At 58.4% G+C, this 8,164-nt stretch overlaps 1 long non-coding RNA gene across 1 annotated transcript; it reads left to right on the top strand.

Annotated features, from left to right (window-relative positions):
• Positions 1-522: 522 nt before the first annotated feature.
• On the top strand, positions 523-3,145 carry LOC144365280 (uncharacterized). Its single transcript, XR_013423583.1, has 3 exons — positions 523-841; positions 1,423-1,963; positions 2,807-3,145. It is a non-coding gene; the product is annotated as an uncharacterized LOC144365280 (long non-coding RNA).
• Positions 3,146-8,164: the final 5,019 nt, after the last annotated feature.

Genomic DNA, 8,164 nt, shown 5'->3' with positions numbered 1-8,164 from the left:
CCAGGAGGGCAGGGACCACACACTGTCCACGCTGATGTTCTCCTTGGCTCTGCTTAGCCCGCGCCGGCCCGATTCACCAAGTTTATAGGAGAGGAGGCGGGGGCAGGGCCAGACCAACGAAGGCAAACATGGAGAAATCCTGGAGAATCACTGGGTGGCGAGGGGACGATGTGCCACCGGCATTGAAAAACAGTGATGAGTTTAAAATAAAAAGGGCAAGATCCTGGCCAGCTCACACTGCCACTCTAAGGCTATGGAGCCTCAGATGCCACATGATCCGACCTCAAAGGAGAACTGTGGTTTAAGAGTCCGGGTGGCAGTGGCCAAAGATTTAGACAGCAGAGCTCAGCGTGGGACCCATGGCAGGAGGCCGCTTGGAGCCTGAAATGACACCACTGTTTGAAGTTACATGCAATCAAAGAAAAATGCAGAGCGAGGGGGAGAAAAACCACTTAAAATTCAGGGTTGGCATCCCTTGCCAAACTTTTTTTTTTTTTTTTGAAGGAGGGGGGGACCCGATCCAAAGCCCATGAAGCAAACAGGAAAGTGGCGTCTGAGCCGAGCTGCTCTGTGGGCAGATGGCGGCCTCTTGGGTTTCAGAATGAGTTGGTTGTTGCATAAACAAGGTGGCCTCTGGGCGGGCGCAGCCCACTTGTCAGAGCTACCCCATGCCTGGCGCTCGGGTCCCTTCCTGTCCACGTGCTTCAAGGTCATGCCCTGCCCTTCGGGCCCTTCGATTTGGGCACTGCCTGGTCACTGGCAACCTGCTGCTCAACAGTGTCTCAGTCAGAACTCATGATCCCAAGTGGTGCTACAGGTGGTCAGACGTATTTTACAAAAGGTAAACCCGGAGTTTCATCTGGGTGGGCTTCCTGCACAAGGTCATCTGGGTGGGCTTCCTGCACAAGGTCAGCTGGGTGGGCTTCCTGCACAAGGTCAGCTGGGTGAGCTTCCTGTACCAGGTCAGCTGGGTGAGCTTCCTGCACAAGGTCATCTGGGTGGGCTTCCTGCACAAGGTCAGCTGGGTGGGTTGCCTGCACAAGGTCAGGTGCAGAGGAAATGGCCCATGTAAGAGCAGGTCCCAGGGTCCTGTTTGGTCACTTGGCAGGAGAGTCAGACAGCAGGAAAGAGGAAGGCCTGGCTGACCTTTGAGGGGTGGTGTGAAAACCCTACCCGAAACGTCCCCTGGGGCTGCTGAGTGCCTCTGAGTGACAGCCAGCTCCACATCCTGCCAGCAGCAGGCTGGGGGCCAGTTTCTGAGCATCACTGAGCCGCGGCTTCCTCGCCTGCGAAATGCGGAGGGTAGTCCTGCCCCCTCAGTGCGGGGAGAGCTAACGGCTCCCAGTGACAAGAGTGTCACAGTGTCAGCACTTTCCTAGTTACGTGGTGAGGGACTTATTTATTTTGATTCCCATTTTACAGATGATGAAGCAAGACACAGAGAGGCCATTTGTCCCAAATCCAGTGAAGAAGGAGAACTGGGGTTTGACCTGGGGCTTTTGATGCCTAATCTGTGTCACTCGAGGCCATGTGCATTTGTCCCTGTGCCTCGGGGCTGGGACCTGCCTGCCTCTGCCGACACCGAGGGGTCTTACACGGTGCCAGGATCAGTACAGGCAGGAATCCCGCCGGGTGGTCAGGGCCGCTGGGCTTCCTCTGGACGTTTCCCTACTGGTGGAGCCTCCAGCCTCCCCTCCAGCCTCCCCTCCACCTGCCCCGTTGGGCTCTAACTGAACTGTTCCCGTCGCCTGGGAAGAGGAACCGCCCCTGGAACCCTGCCCAGGCCCCTGCACGGGAGAGATCAGGTTGTAGACCTACTTTGGGTTCCCCAGGCCTTTCCCTTTGCTAGGTGGCTCTGAGGTCGACATCATGGTGACACACCCCGGAGTCCTAAGACTGGAGTGTGAGAGGGAAGAGCGTGGTGACCGGAGTCATTGTGATGGATGCACGGTTACAGACGGAGGTAAGGTACCTGGGAATGAAAGAGGTTGGGGAGAGTGAGGCGTGAAGAAACCTTGACTTGGGCATTAGGGAGCCTCCTCAAGAAGGTGGTGCTTGAGCTGCGCTCTGAGAGGCCGTGGGAGTCAGCTAGTGACAGGAGGAAGACGGAGCTCCCAGGCACACTGAAGGGCCCGTGCAAAGGCCCTGGGGAAGAGACATTTTGGTTAGGTGAGAATGCAGAGGGACAGGGACGTGTGAGTTGAGGCTAGGGACAGGCAGGGGCTGGTGTCAAGAGTTCCAATGCTACTTTAGTAAGGGCCCCTTTCAAAGGAGATGGGGAGCCACTAGAAAGCCCTAATTTGGGGGATGACAGTGAGGGGTTCTTATAATTGGGTTTATATTCAAAGGATTCCCAAGGCTGTTGAGACTGGATGGGAAGGGTCTGGGTTTCAAGAGACAAGTCAGAGGTGATGGACATGGGAGAGGTTAGGGTGTACCATGCTGGAGACCCAGGTGGAGGTGGGGGTGATGGAGATGGGTCTGTGAGCTCTTCCCAGGTAAACCCCGTCCCAGGTATATGATAGACACTGGCAATACAGACGTGGGTACAGCGTGAAAGAGGGAGCTACACCACGACAGAGGCGTGTGACAAACTCAGCTGGCTGTGTTGGACGTGGGGAAGTGGCCGCAGCTTTGGCCTGTACCAGACCCACAGCCTGCCAATGGGGCTTCCGGCTCTTCCCATCAGGAGACCAGGGCCACGTGCTACCCTCCCATCTGGGCTGGTCTCTTTTGTCAGTAAACCTGGAGAAGTGATGGCCGGTCTGCGTTGAGTCCGGGCCTTCTGTGCTTCCACTGTTTCTAGGAGAACAAACCCAGGCAAGTCTCCCCGACAAGAAGACAGATGGCCCAGTCACCTCTGTCACACTCACTGGCCGATGGAAGGACAACTACCAGATACGCAGCCAAACACTTAGAACAGCGACCCCCAGGTATGTGGCCAGAGGAGCTCAGGAGCCCGAGCGAGTTCAACCAAGATCAGCCGAGCCTGCCCCAGAGGAGCAGAGCGGTTCATCCAGCTCATAGATTCGTGAGCAAGAGCCGACACTTTCTGATTCAAGCAAGCAAGCATTGGCCAACAGCCGCCTGTCGGCCACCTGTTTTTATTTTACCTAAAGTTTTATTAAAATGCAGCCATACCGTTTATTGGTGTATCATCTACGGCTTCTTCAGAGTTACCGAGTCAGAGCTTGGATTGCAACAGAGACCACATGATGTGCACAGCCTTGAATGTCACTCTGTGGCCCTTGAAGAAAACGTGATCCCTGGGTTCCATCTATTGAGTCTGGGGTGGTTTGTTACACAGCGCTGGCTAACTGATATAAAGGGGCCGGGGAGGCACAAAGGAAGGGTGGGTTGGCTTTCCACGGACCACGACATGGAGTGGCAGAGACAGGCTGAGTGGAGGAAGTGACGCTCACTGTGTCTTGAGCTGTGAGTCAACCGGGCTCAGAGGGAAATGATGAGGAAATTGAGGGTCAGGAGTGATTGTGATCAGGCCCAGGTCATGTGGCAGGTTTCCTGGTTCCTGTTCAGTGACCCTTTTCCCCTTTTTCTGGTAGGCAGTTTAACCTTTTGAGGAAGAGAGAGGGCCCTGGGACCAGAGAGAGCTGGCTGTGCCTTCCAGCCTTACCACCCCTGAGCTGTGTCGCGTGGGGCGAGCTGCTTAGTCTCTCTGTTCTCTAGTTTCCTCCTCCAAAAAGTGTGGGAAATGACAGTCTCATGGAATTGTTATGAAGTGACGTAGTGGGCACAGGTTCTGGGTGTCCCTTTATAGCTATGAGCAAAGCAGCTCAGAGAAGCTAGGTGGGTTAACCAGGGTGGGCTCTCAGCGCAACGGAAGTTGCTCTACTGCTGGGATTTCTAGCAGGAGGGGTGGATCACCATGTGTGCCCCGGAGCCCTGCCTCACGTGCAGGCCACCCGTCTCACCTTGGGGACTCCCACCAGAGCAGTCTCCCGTGCTCCGGCCACCTGTGAGTCCACCCAGTTCTGTGGCCGAGGGGCTCAGTCCCTTGGTGCTCACTTCCAAGTCCTGTTTCTCTGGGTTGGAACGGAGCACGTCCACCTGCCCATTCAGATGACGAGGACAAATGCAGGCCGGGGAGCCGGATCTGAGAAAGTTCTCCTCTTAAGCACCTACCACCTGCCAGGCCCGGCCCTGGGCGGTGGGAGTGGGGGATGGACCAGTAATTTTCCCAGAATGCAGTCTCCTGTGGGGGGTGGGCTGGCACCCAGAGGCCCTCGACCTGGGAGTGTGGGGAGGAGGCGGAGGGAGTGGGGGCTCTAGGGGACACGGTGTTGCCGGGCCCGGGAGACCCCCAGGCTGAGGGTGAGCTGAGCCTTCTATGACAAGCGGGAACTCGCGGACGCAGCGGGAGAGCGGGAGAGAGGTGGGGGGGCAGGTCAGCCTGGGTGGGGGACGGGGCGCTCTGTGCTGGGCAGGGGTCAGAGGCCAGGGAGGCGACGGCAGGCCTCGTCGGCAGGACGGAGTGCAGGGGGCCTGGTGACCGGCCGCTCTGCCGATGGCGGGTGCAGGGAGGGGTGTCTGCCTTCTCAGGCCCCAGGGAGGATGGGGTACGATGGGCCCATTCCGTCCCGAAGCCCACTGAGGTTTCCTCATCTGGTCACCATCCCCACAGGAGGTTTTATCATGTTGCTTCATAACGTCTGGTGGCGCAGGGAGCCGCTGATAAGCCACCCGGAGTGTGGGGGTGGGGGCGGGGAAGAGGAAGGGGAGGAGGAGGGGTCCCCTCCACGCTCCGAGACGGGAGAGTCGGGGTGCAGGGACGAGGCCAGTGTCCCGGGCTCAGCGGCCACGTCTGGTGAGCGCCTGGAAGCCCGCTCTGTTCTTCCAGATGAATGAAGAAGTGAATCCAAACCTGGAAGTGGATATTTAAAAAAAAAGTCCCATCATCACTTTGGGAGCCGTCATGTCCAAGTGTCACAAAGGAGAATTTCTCAATGAGGAACTGGCCGGCGAGGGGAAAAGTACCCTTCAAGAAGACTTCCTGCTAGAAGTCAAGTGGAGGGCCAGCAACAGTCGCACCACGGAGGCTGAGACCTTTCTGGGTTCATTTTCCGAGTCTGGAGCCGCTGGTTCCTCCAGAGCCCACACTCTGCTGCCCTCCAGGCCCCCACACTCCGGCCGCCGAGCTGAAGCCTCAGCCGGTCAGTCTGTGCGGGGGCCACGGTGGCTCCTGGGTGATGGGTCTGCAGGGAATGAGGGGGCTGGGGACCTCCCTGGGTGAGCACGCCTGGGTGCACAGAGCCATCTCCAATCTGTCATTTTGGACAGGGGACAGCTGACTTTCTCCCCACACAAGGACCTCAGGAGGGTTGGCTCTGGCCAGCAGTGGTCAGCTCTGGCCTCTCAGTGCCTGGCAGGCCCCGTGCTGGGCGCAGGGTGGTGGGGTGTGGCCTGGGGGGTAGGTGCCCCTGCGGGGACCCTGGCTCCCCACCTCCTGGTTTTGTCACCTCAGGAAGCTCTTAACATCCCTCAGCCTGAGTTTTCTCATTTCTGAGGAAGGGGGACCCCAGTGCTCCCCTCACAGGGAGCAAGGGTCAAGGGGATGCTGCCATGCTGTGCCCACTACCTGCTCTGCACGCGGGACCGTGCCAGCCTGCTTCCATGGGTCGGGGACACCCGCCCTCAGCTTTCTTGCATCTAAGAGGTTCCCAACTCCCTTCCAGGGAGTGGGGAGATGTCTGTGAGACTGTGTCTGTGTTGTGTGTGTGTGTGTGTGTGTGTGTGTGAGTGTGTGTGTGTGAGAAAATGTGAGGAAGAGTGGTTGTGTGAGACGGGGTCACGTGTGAGTGTGAGGTGTGTGCTGGGTGTGAGCAGGTGAAGCAGGAGCGAGAGGAGCGTGTGTGGGGTGGGGGTGTGCCTGGGGCCGGGTGCCTGGGAGCACAAATGAGGGCTTGCGTGGGTTGCAGGGGACACCGGGTGTGGGGGTAGGGGACAGCAAGCAATTATCTTCAAGTCATTCAACAAACACGTGCCGTGGGTCTGGCCCAAGTGAGGAGTTTGGCCCAAGCAGCGGGGGACCCTCTGAGTGGTCACTAAACACTGGCCTTCACCTCTGGATCGTCTGCGGGGCCCACCAGGCTCCGAGCCTTGGAGGCAGGCCCTGCCAACAGCAAGCCCAGTCCCTTGTCACTTGTTGTCTGGTGGGACAGGGAGGTCCCAGCAGACCAGAGGGCAGGAGAAAGGGTGACATCTTGGCTGGCAGCTGGCCCTGCCCAAGTGTGGCTCCACAGGGCCCCCTTCCAAGTGTCCAGGGTTGCCACCTCCTGCTCCCTCAGCCGACGGTGGGCACGGCCCCCACTGTGGTGGTCCTGGGCAGTAACCCGTCTCCCCCTGTGGCCTGGCCCTTCACTACCATTCCTCATGGGCACCATCTGGGGGCTAATTCTGCTATTTGCCAGCACCTCCTGGGGTGCCCACAGGTTCTGGCTACCGTCAGCTACTCCGTGAGGCCCCGCTTCTTTTTCCTGGGGTGATCCCAGCCTGGAGACTGAGGCTCCAACCTGCAAACCCCAGGTCCGTCGTCCCCTCTCTTGCCAGCTCGGGTGGTGCCGGGTCCCTGACCCCCGCTGATAGGGGAAGGGGATGGTGAAAATCTGCACCCGGCTGTGCCCTGCCAGGGCCGCGGCTCCAGCGCCTGCAGTTCCTCCTCCAGCTCGGCCCTGCCTTCCCCTCAGCTGGCTGCTTCTGCTCCTCTCTCCTCTGCCAGGACACCCAGGGGCCTCAGAGCTCATTCTGTAGGCAGCAAATGTGCACAGAGCACCTACTGTGTGCTGGCCCTGCTCGGAGCAAGGAGAGCCCAGCAGTTAGACAATAGCCCTGCCACCTGGACCTGTGCCCTCGGGCATAGAGGGATGACCAGCAGGGAAGCACCGTCTGATCCCTCAAGGGCTGTGTGTGTTTTATGAGAAAGGAAAGAGAATAAGGAGATAAAGGGCAGTGGGTGGTCATGGAGGGCAAGGGGAGAAGGTGACAGGCTGGGAACTAGTCGGGGAGGGTCCCCCGGATGTACAGTAAGGATGTGAGGGGGAGGGCAATGGCGGCAGGGGCTAAGGCCCTGAGGTGGCAGCCTGTGGGCATGTTCCAGAAAACAGGAGGTCAGAGGATGGGGAGCGTGGGCAGGTGTGAGACCAGGAAGGGGCACACAGGTCTGGCAGGTGGCCATGGGATGGCTTGGGAACTTATTCTCAGTGAAATGGGAGGCTTTGCGAGGCAGAGAAGTGATAAAGGGTGAAGGGTCAATCACTCTGGCTGTCGTGGAGAACACGAGGGGTCAAGAGTGGAATGGTGAACAGAGAGGGGCCTGTCCAGGGACAGCGAGGGCCCCACTCCTGCCCCCAGCAGCGCATCAGATGGAGTGCAGGGGCATGAGGCTCCTGGGGTGAGGCTGTGCAAGGGGTTCATTTTTGCCTGAGCTTCAGTTTCTACACCCATAATCTGGGGGTGATAATATCTACCTTGGGGTGCTGTGAGCATGCATGTTGCTCAGGTATTTTTTTTATCTTCACAGAAAACGAGAGACAACTGTTGGTCCCACATTAGGGATGAGCACACCGAGGCCCAGTTCTGAGGCGGTAATTTGCTGGCCTGACTCTGGACACCCGCAGACACACCTCAGCTCTCAGGGCGTGTTCCCAGGGTGTGCACCCACCCCGAGTCCTGTTCCTCCCGGAGGGCTTCCAGGCTCCGACCCCGTGACCAATGGGAGCCCAGGTCCCTCTTCCTTGACAAACTCAAGTTGATGATTCTTTCTCTCTGGTCTGAAACCAGTTCCCATCCCATCAGGGGGGCCCCTGCACACCTCCCCTGGGCCCCGTTCCTCTCTTGGCTGCAGGCGGATGGAGAGAGTTTTCAGCAGCGACACGATCTGGTTCCCATTTCCCGGAGTTGGGCACTGTGCAGTGCTCTGTCTCATTTAAACCCACAGCAGCCCTGGGAGGCTCTTACTATCCCCATCTGCACATTACAGATGAGGAAACGGAGGCTGAGACAGGTGAGGCGGTTTTTGCCCTGGGTTGTCTCGCTAAGAAGGTTAGAAGTAAGGGCTGGAACCGGGGACTCCATGACTAGTCTTCCCTGCTGATCATCCCAGGGAGCACCCAGCCTGGTCAGAATATTCATGCACGGGCTAACTGGT

Source organism: Ictidomys tridecemlineatus, chromosome 7 (assembly GCF_052094955.1).
Source record: "Ictidomys tridecemlineatus isolate mIctTri1 chromosome 7, mIctTri1.hap1, whole genome shotgun sequence".
Lineage (NCBI taxonomy): Eukaryota > Metazoa > Chordata > Mammalia > Rodentia > Sciuridae > Ictidomys > Ictidomys tridecemlineatus.
The sequence above is the reverse complement of the archived record's forward strand: the minus strand, read 5'-3'. Positions and strand labels throughout refer to the sequence as shown.